Consider the following 10,358-nt stretch of genomic DNA (forward strand, 5'->3'; position numbering starts at 1 on the left):
CCAGGACTCTGATAGTGGGTGACTCTGTTATCAGAAACATCCGTAGCAGGACTACAACAACATGCTGCCTTCCTCAAGCAACAGTCTCTGATGTGAACAAGGAACTTCAGAACATTCTGATGAAGCACAAAACTGCAAATCGAATCATCATCCATGTGGGGAAGAATGATATTCGGAAAGAGCAGTCAGAACTCCTTAAGAAGGACTTCATTGAACTCTTTGAAACACTTCGAAGACTCAAAATCCAGTCGTTCATCAGTGGACCACTCCCAGCTAGGGGAACAAATATGTTTTCACGGTTGCTTGGGCTGAACACATGGCTACAAAGATCTTGTAATATAAAAGGAGTACATTTCATTGACAACTTCAATCTTTTCTGGGGGCATAGACAATTGTTTAAACCGGATGGCCTTCACCCAAACAAACTAGGTGCAAGAGTGTTTAAGGACAATATCTTCTTCTCCCTTCGTCATCCTTCAGCAGAGTGTGTCAATCCATTCAGCACACACACACCGGGTCCGAGTCATCATGTGGTTGACATATCCCACAAGGACACTGATAAAAACATGCAGCCAAAACAATCACTGCTGATAGACACTATCCCTGCTGAGCCCTGCCCACAGAGCTCCTCACAGACTGACTGTGATGTATCAAAACAGCTACAAGATTCACCACCCAAGGACAACTTTCTGGAAAACAGCCAGGGAAGCCAGGACAACACATCACAGCCACCGGAAACACCAGAGACACAGCCCATCTCACCAGACACATTATCCCTCTCTCCAGCATCTCCACTTCTGTGCTTCTCACAGAAAATGGAGGAATTGGTGTATGTTGGGACTAAACTCTCCCACTCATTCGCTGCTAGCCCGCAGATATCAACTAAAAAACGGCGGGCCCCCCAACCACCAAAGCCTGTGGGCCCTGTTCCTATGAGAGCTCTCCGACCGCTGCCACAACGCCAGGGCCCAAACCCTCTATCTGCTGAAGGTGAACCAAAAACAACTGATAGCAGCTCTCAGTGATATGTGTCGGGTCTCCGCTATAATAGCAGCAACATTCACAAATGCCTACTGAACAAGCGGGAACCCAGTGTGCCTGTAGCTTTCTCTATTTCAGTTTTATCACGTGATAGAAAGTCTAAGGCCTTCTCAAGCCGAAGGGCAAACTCATCTAATCTGCGGCCTATTATGCATCAAACTAAGATTGATGTAAAGACACATAGCACTGCCATCAAGCTAGCACTTTTAAACATTCGCTCACTAAAAAATAAATCATTTCTAATCAATGACTTTATAACCTCAAACAATCTGGATTTTATGTTTCTAAATTAAACATGGCTTGAAGACAGCTGCAGTGCAACAATCCTAAATGAAGCAGCCCCTCCTAACTTCACTTACATGAGTGTCTGCAGGACTGTTAGAAGAGGTGGGGGTGTAGCTGCTCTATTTAAAGATGTCTATCAATGCAAGCAAATGTCATTTGGTCAGTACTTGTCTTTCGAATATCTAGGGATTGTGCTGAAAGGTGCTCCACGCATTCTGATTATTATTATTTACAGGCCTCCAAAATACTCTCCAGCCTTTGTTGAAGAGGTCACAGAAATGTTATCAATAATTTCCTCAGAGTTTGACTGTTTTGCAATTGCAGGGGATTTTAATATTCACATAGATAATGCAGAAAACAAAACTACAAAAGAAATGATAACGGTTCTAAACACTTTTGACTTGATTCAGCATGTGCATGGACCCACACACAAAGGTGGACACACTCTGGATCTAATCATCAGTAGGGGTCTAAACATTTCATCCTTTGTTATTAAGGGCGTAGCACTATCTGATCACTTCTGTATTTTCTTTGATATATTGATCTCTGCTACCACTGAATCTAGATCTGTCTCTGTCAGAAGGAGATGCATAAACGAGAACACAAGTGTACTATTTATGGAGGCTATATCTTTAACACCAAGAATTTCTGCAGACTCTGTTGATATTCTCCTTGATTCCTTTAACTCAAAAGTTAAGAATGTTATTGATGATATTGCTCCAATAATAGTCAGTAAGAAAACAAACAGACAGAAATCAGTTTGGAGAAGATCAACAGCAGTTCAGACTATGAAAAGACAATGCAGAAAAGCCGAGCGGATGTGGAGGAAGACGAAACTTGAAATTCACTATAGCATCTATAAAGACATCCTTCATTCTTTTAATGTTAAACTAGCCACAGCTAGACAGAACTTCTTCTCAAACCTTATAAACAGTTACTTAAATAACACTCGTACTCTTTTTGCCACTGTTGAGAGACTGACAAACCCCCCAAGCCAGATTCCCACTGATATGCTATCAGACAGCAAATGCAATGAGTTTGCTTCTTTCTTTTCTGAGAAGATCATAAATATCAGGAAGGCGATTAGCACATCCTCAAGTAATGCAGAGGTCAGACAGATTCGGCCAAAATATCAAAAGATACTATGTCTAGATTTGAAAAAATTGATAGCAAAATTCTGGAAGACATAGTGCAGAAACTAAAATCATCAACCTGTTGTCTTGACACACTTCCCACATCTTTTTTCAAAAGTGTGCTTGACTGCTTAAAAGCAGATCTCTTAGAAGTGGTGAATGCCTCACTTCTTTCTGGGACATTTCCAAACTCCCTAAAAACTGCAGTTGTAAAGCCCCTCCTGAAAAAGACCAATCTTGATAACACATTTTTGAGCAATTTTAGACCAATATCTAATCTTCCTTTTATAGGCAAAATTATAGAAAAGGTAGTTTTTAATCAGCTGAACAAATACTTAAACTCAAATGGATATCTGGACAATTTTCAATCTGGTTTCCGACCACATCACAGCACAGAGACAGCACTCATTAAGATAATAAATGATATTTGCTTAAATTGTGACTCTGGTAAAATATCAGTGCTGGTATTGCTAGATCTCAGTGCTGCGTTTGACACTGTCGATCATAACATACTACTAGAGAGACTGGAAAATTGGGTCGGGCTTTCTGGGATGGTACTCAAATGGTTCAGATCATACTTAGAAGGGAGAGGCTATTATGTGAGTCTAGGAGAGCATAAGTCTAAATGGACATCCATGACATGCGGAGTCCCACAAGGGTCAATTCTTGCACCGCTCTTGTTTAGCCTGTATATGCTTCCACTAAGTCAAATAATGAGAAATAACCAGATTGCCTATCACAGCTATGCTGATGATACCCAGATTTACCTAGCCTTATCTCCAAATGACTACAGCCCCATTGACTCCCTCTGCCAATGCATTGAAGAAATTAATAATTGGATGTGCCAGAACTTTCTTCAGTTAAACAAGGAAAAAACTGAAGTCATTGCATTTGGAAACAAAGATGAAGTGTTCAAGGTGAATGCATACCTTGACTCTAGGGGTCAAACAACAAAAAATCAAGTCAGGAATCTTGGTGTGATTCTGGAGACAGACCTTAGTTTCAGTAGTCATGTCAAAGCAGTAACTAAATCAGCATACTATCATTTAAAAAACATCGCAAGAATTAGATGTTTTGTTTCCAGTCAAGACTTGGAGAAACTTGTTCATGCCTTTATCACCAGCAGGGTGGACTATTGTAATGGGCTCCTCACTGGCCTTCCCAAAAAGACCATTAGACAGCTGCAGCTCATCCAGAACGCTGCTGCCAGGATTCTGACTAGAACCAGAAAATCTGAGCATATCACACCAGTCCTCAGGTCCTTACACTGGCTTCCAGTTACATTTAGGATTGATTTTAAAGTACTTTTACTCGTATATAAGTCACTAAATGACTTGTTTTGTTTTTTATATTGTAAAATATAACTTAATTCACACCATATTTCTGATATTATCGATCAATCTTATCAGATTAACTTTGATCGTTCACTCTTCCGTGACTGCAGTACACCTGCAAAGCGTTAGCACTCGTTAGCTTGTCATTAGCGTTTTCTTTTCTCCTCTCCTCTCCTCTCTCACGCTGCAGTTTTCCACAAGTTCATCAAACAACCGCAGTAAGATTATTTCATCAAGCACGGTGAGTAATGGCTTCTCCTACAATTGTTATTTGCACCTCTTGCCACATGTACAGTTTATCCATCTCTGTCGCTGATGAGGGATTCACATGTGATAAATGCAGGGAAATAGTTAGGCTGACAGAGAAGATTTCAGAATTAGAGACACGCATCCAAACTTTAATTGAGGACAGTAAGAATGTTAGGGCTCTAGATATGGCTTTGGATGCGTCTAGCTCAGGGATTCCTGTACATTGTCCGGTTCCAGCAGAGCCCCTGCAGCAGGGCAACTGGGTGACGGTGAGGCAGCGTAGTCGTGGGTCAAAACTCCGCTCTTCTGTTCCGATCAAAACATTAAACAGGTTCTCCCCACTCAGTGATGCACCCACTGAGAAACCTGATGAAAGTGCTCTAGTTATTGGTGATTCTATTGTACGGAACGTGAATATAGAGACACCAGCCACCATAGTCAAATGTTTACCGGGAGCCAGAGCGCCTGACATCTTGGCAAATTTAAAAGTGCTGGCTAATGCTAAGCGTAAATACAGTAAGATTGTTATTCATGCCGGCGCTAATGATGTTCGACTTCGCCAGTCGGAGATCACTAAAAATAACTTTAAAGAGGTGTGTGAACTTGCAAGCATGATGTCAGACACTGTAATATGCTCTGGTCCCCTCCCTGCTTACCGTGGTAACGAGATGCATAGCAGATTGTCATCACTCAATGGCTGGATGTCTAAGTGGTGCCCACAGAATAACATAGGTTTCATAGACAATTGGACGAGCTTTTGGGGCAGACCTGACCTGTTTAAAAGAGATGGTCTTCATCCCTCCTGGGGTGGTGCTGGTCTTCTGTCTAGAAATATGGCACATAGTCTTAGTGTTTATACTTGACTAACTGGGGCCCAGGTCAGGAAGCAGACAGACTGGCTAAACCGACTGTCTGCTAGCTGCCTCCCGTCACAGAGGTCAGTTAATTCTCAGCACATAGAGACTCTTTCACCTAGATATCACACTATAGAGACTGTGTCTGTTCCCCGAACTAGAAAATACAAAAAAACGTCCAAACCAAGTTAAGGTTAACAATTTAATTGAGGTTCAACAAATAAAAAACAAATGCAATATGGATAAACAAATGATAAAGATTGGCTTATTGAATATCAGATCCATTTCTACGAAAACACTTTTTGTAAATAATATGATAACTGATCATAATATAGATGTGCTCTGTTTGACAGAAACTTGGCTAAAACCTGATGATTACATTATTTTAAATGAGTCCACCCCCCAAGATTATTGTTATAAACACGAGCCGCGTCTAAAAGGCAAAGGGGGAGGAGTTGCTTCAATTTATAACAACGTTTACAGGATTTCTCAGAGGGCAGGCTTCAAGTATAACTCGTTTGAAGTAATGGTGCTTCATATAACATTATCCAGAGAAACCAATGTTAATGATAAATCCCCTGTCATGTTTGTACTGGCTACTGTATACAGGCCACCAGGGCACCATACAGACTTTATTAAAGAGTTTGGTGATTTTACATCCGAGTTAGTTCTGGCTGCAGATAAAGTCTTAATAGTTGGTGATTTTAATATCCATGTCGATAATGAAAAAGATGCATTGGGATCAGCATTTAGAGACATTCTGAACTCTATTGGTGTTAGACAACACGTTTCAGGACCTACTCATTGTCGAAATCATACTCTAGAATTAATACTGTCACATGGAATTGATGTTGATAGTGTTGAAATTATTCAGCCAAGTGATGATATCTCAGATCATTATTTAGTTCTGTGTAAACTTCATATAGCCAAAATTGTAAATTCTACTTCTTGTTACAAGTATCGAAGAACCATCACTTCTACCACAAAAGACTGCTTTTTAAGTTATCTTCCTGATGTATCCGAATTCCTTAGCATATCCAAAACCTCAGAACAACTTGATGATGTAACAGAAACTATGGACTCTCTCTTTTCTAGCACTTTAAATACAGTTGCTCCTTTACGCTTAAGGAAGGTTAAGGAAAACAGTTTGACACCATGGTATAATGAGCATACTCGCACCCTAAAGAGAGCAGCCCGAAAAATGGAGCGCAGCTGGAGGAAAACAAAACTAGAGGTATTTCGTATTGCTTGGCGGGAAAGTAGCATATCCTATAGAAAAGCATTAAAAACTGCTAGATCTGATTACTTTTCTTCTCTTTTAGAAGAAAACAAACATAACCCCAGGTATTTATTCAATACAGTGGCTAAATTAACGAAAAATAAAGCCTCAACAAGTGTTGACATTTCCCAACACCACAACAGTAATGACTTTATGAACTACTTTACTTCTAAAATCGATACTATTAGAGATAAAATTGCAACCATTCAGCCGTCAGCTACCGTATCATATCAGACAGTGCACTATAGACCCCCTGAGGAACAGTTCCACTCATTCTCTACTATTGGAGAGGAAGAATTGTATAAACTTGTTAAATCATCTAAACCAACAACATGTATGTTAAACCCTATACCATCTAAGCTCCTAAAAGAGGTGCTTCCAGAAGTCATAGGTCCTCTTCTGACTATTATTAATTCCTCATTGTCATTAGGATATGTCCCCAAAACCTTCAAACTGGCTGTTATTAAGCCTCTCATAAAAAAGCCACAACTTGACCCCAGAGAACTTGTTAATTATAGACCAATCTCGAATCTCCCTTTTCTGTCCAAGATACTAGAAAAGGTGGTATCCTCACAATTATATTCCTTCTTAGAGAATAATGGTATATGTGAGGATTTCCAGTCAGGATTTAGACCGTATCATATAGGGCTGGGCGATATATCGAGCGATATGATCATGCGCATCTAATCAGTAAAGCTGCTTCCATGATCACCGCTAAAATCTCCATCACCTGCTTATAATTGGAGTGGCATTTAATAGACAGAGCCGTAGATCGCTGACAAGCCACGCCATATCGCGTTCATTATCGCAGATGAATCGCCTTCGATATGAACGCGATATGGCATGGCTTGTCAGCGATCTACGGCTCTGTCTATCAGAGGTGGGACTTTCAAGTCACAAGCAAGTCTTCAAGTCATATTCAAGTCCTCAAAGGTTTAAAGCTAAAGAGATAATTAAGTGACTAATTAAATGATGATTGTGCATTAGTGATGAACATCTGCTGTTAACAATCAACATCACTGAAGTAAAGAGAAACACAAGAACTACAACTGAATTTAGCCACAGCCTTCAACTGAAAAAAAAAAAAGTAAAAGAAAAAAAAAAAAAACACTATGCCACCATAATTGTGGTCAAGGTTTGCTTTAAGTAGTGTCTTGACCCTTTTACTAATTCAAACCAATTTGATTCAAAACAATTGCAATATTGTTTTCGCAACAAACATGTATGCATTGCTGAGTCAAACCTTGCAGTAACAGATGATCTTATGTTTTTTCTGCTTATAACTCATGATGACTGAACATCATGAAATTGTGTTTATCTTTGGATAGTAGACTGACACTCAGCTATTACTGAACTGAAGTAAAAAAAAAAAATCACAATGCTTCAATGTTGAAAGACACGAAATGAGACAATCAGTTCAGGTTTTTAGACAAACACACTTATCACACGATCCTCAACAGTGGTGACAATTTTTCATACTGCAGTGCATGACGGGAGTTTTTACTAAGGTTTTACCCAGCATGCAACATTTTGTTGATTGTCACCACTGTTGAGAGTCATATGCTGGTTCTTGATATCTGTGTGTGTCTTCAAATTTTGTATGCATTTAGTAGATTTAAAATTCACTTACTTTTATTTTTTTCCCCATAGTGTAGTTTTACTGGGTTGATTATGCTTAATTTAAATAGAGCTAATGTTAATTTGATTGTAATCTGACCACCTATCGCATACAGATTAATTTCTTCTCTCTGCTTTACAGCACCTCATGCAATGCTACATAAAGAGATCTAACATGACAGTCAAGGGTCAAGAGCCCCACTAAAGCAAACACTGATCTCCATTATGGTTGCATCACTTTTAACCAATAAAACATCAACATCTGATCCTCTGTAATTCTCAAGAACAGCAGGTGTTCATCATTAATGCACAATCATCATTTAATTAGTCACTTAATTATCTCATTAACTTTAACCCTTTGAGGAATTGGGATATGACTTGAAGACTTGCTTGTGACTTGAAAGTCCCAACTCTGGTAAAAGCTGAATGTCAGTCAACAAGCCAAAGAAGACTATCTCATGATGTCCAAATCAACATGAGTTATAAGCAGAAAAAGCATAAGATCATCTGTCACTACAAGGTTTGATTCAGCAATGCATACATGTTTGTTGCAAAAACAATATTGAAATTGTTTTGAACCAAATTGCTTTGAATTAGTAAAAGGGTCAAGAGACTACCTAAAGCAAACCCTGACCACAATTATGGTGACATAGTGTTTTTTGTTTTTTTCAGTTGAAGGCTGTGGCTAAATTCAGTTGTAGTTCTTGTGTTTCTCTTTACTTGAGTGATGTTGATTGTTAACAGCAGAAGTTCATCACTAAGGTACAATCATCATTTAATTAGTCACTTAATTATCTCATTAACTTTAACCCTTTGAGGACTTGGATATGACTTGAAGACTTGCTTGTGACTTGAAAGTCCCACCTCTGCTGTCTATTAAATGCCACTCCAATTATGTGATGGAGATTTTAGCGGTGATCACGGAAGCAGCTTTACTGATTAGATGCGCATGATCATATCGTTAGATATATCGCCCAGCCCTAGTATCATAGTACTGAGACTGCTCTCCTTAGAGTTACAAATGATCTGCTCTTATCATCTGATCGTGGGTGTATCTCTCTATTAGTTTTATTGGATCTTAGTGCTGCGTTTGACAGAATTGACCACAACATTCTTTTGCATAGACTTGAACACTTTGTTGGCATCAGTGGAAGTGCATTAGCATGGTTTAAATCGTACTTATATGACCGCCATCAGTTCGTAGCAGTGAATGAAGATGTATCATATCGATCACAAGTGCAGTATGGAGTACCTCAAGGCTCAGTACTAGGGCCGCTACTCTTCACGCTTTATATGTTACCCTTGGGAGATATCATCAGGAAACATGGTGTTAGTTTTCACTGTTATGCTGATGATACGCAGCTCTATATTTCCTCGCAGCCTGGTGAAACACACCAATTTGAAAAACTAATGGAATGCATAGTCGATATAAAAAATTGGATGACGAGTAATTTCTTACTGCTAAATTCAGAAAAAACAGAGGTGTTAATCATAGGGCCTAAAAACTCTGCTTATAATAAACTAGAACACTGTCTAAGACTTGATGGTTGCTCTGTCAATTCTTCGTCATCAGTTAGGAACCTAGGTGTGCTACTTGATCGCAATCTTTCCTTAGAAAGCCACGTTTCTAGCATTTGTAAAACTGCATTTTTCCATCTCAAAAATATATCTAAATTACGGCCTATGCTCTCAATGTCAAATGCAGAAATGTTAATCCATGCATTTATGACTTCAAGGTTAGACTATTGTAATGCTTTATTGGGTGGTTGTTCTGCACGCTTGGTAAACAAACTACAGCTAGTCCAAAATGCAGCAGCAAGAGTTCTTACTAGAACCAGGAAGTATGACCATATTAGCCCGGTCCTGTCCACACTTCACTGGCTCCCTATCAAACATCGTATAGATTTTAAAATATTGCTTATTACTTATAAAGCCCTGAATGGTTTAGCACCTCAGTATTTGAATGAGCTCCTTTTACATTATACTCCTCTACGTCCGCTACGTTCTCAAAACTCAGGCAATTTGATAATACCTAGAATATCAAAATCAACTGCGGGCGGCAGATCCTTTTCCTATTTGGCGCCTAAACTCTGGAATAACCTACCTAACATTGTTCGGGAGGCAGACACACTCTTGCAGTTTAAATCTAGATTAAAGACCCATCTCTTTAACCTGGCATACACATAACATACTAATATGCTTTTAATATCCAAATCCGTTAAAGGATTTTTAGGCTGCATTAATTAGGTAAACTGGAAACTGACTCTCTTGTTCCGAGGTCACCGTGGCCACGAGATCCAGTCTGTGTCCAGATCAGAGGGTCACTGCAGTCACCCGGATCCAGTACGTATCCAGACCAGATGGTGGATCAGCACCTAGAAAGGACCTCTACTGCCCTGAAAGACAGCGGAGACCAGGACAACTAGAGCCCCAGATACACATCCCCTGTAAAGACCTTGTCTCAGAGGAGCACCAGGACAAGACTACAGGAAACGGATGATTCTTCTGCACAATCTGACTTTGCTGCAGCCTGGAATTGAACTACTGGTTTTCGTCTGGTCAGAGG

The sequence above is a fragment of the Carassius auratus genome, chromosome 22, assembly GCF_003368295.1.
Source record: "Carassius auratus strain Wakin chromosome 22, ASM336829v1, whole genome shotgun sequence".
In the NCBI taxonomy this organism is placed as follows: Eukaryota; Metazoa; Chordata; class Actinopteri; order Cypriniformes; family Cyprinidae; genus Carassius; species Carassius auratus.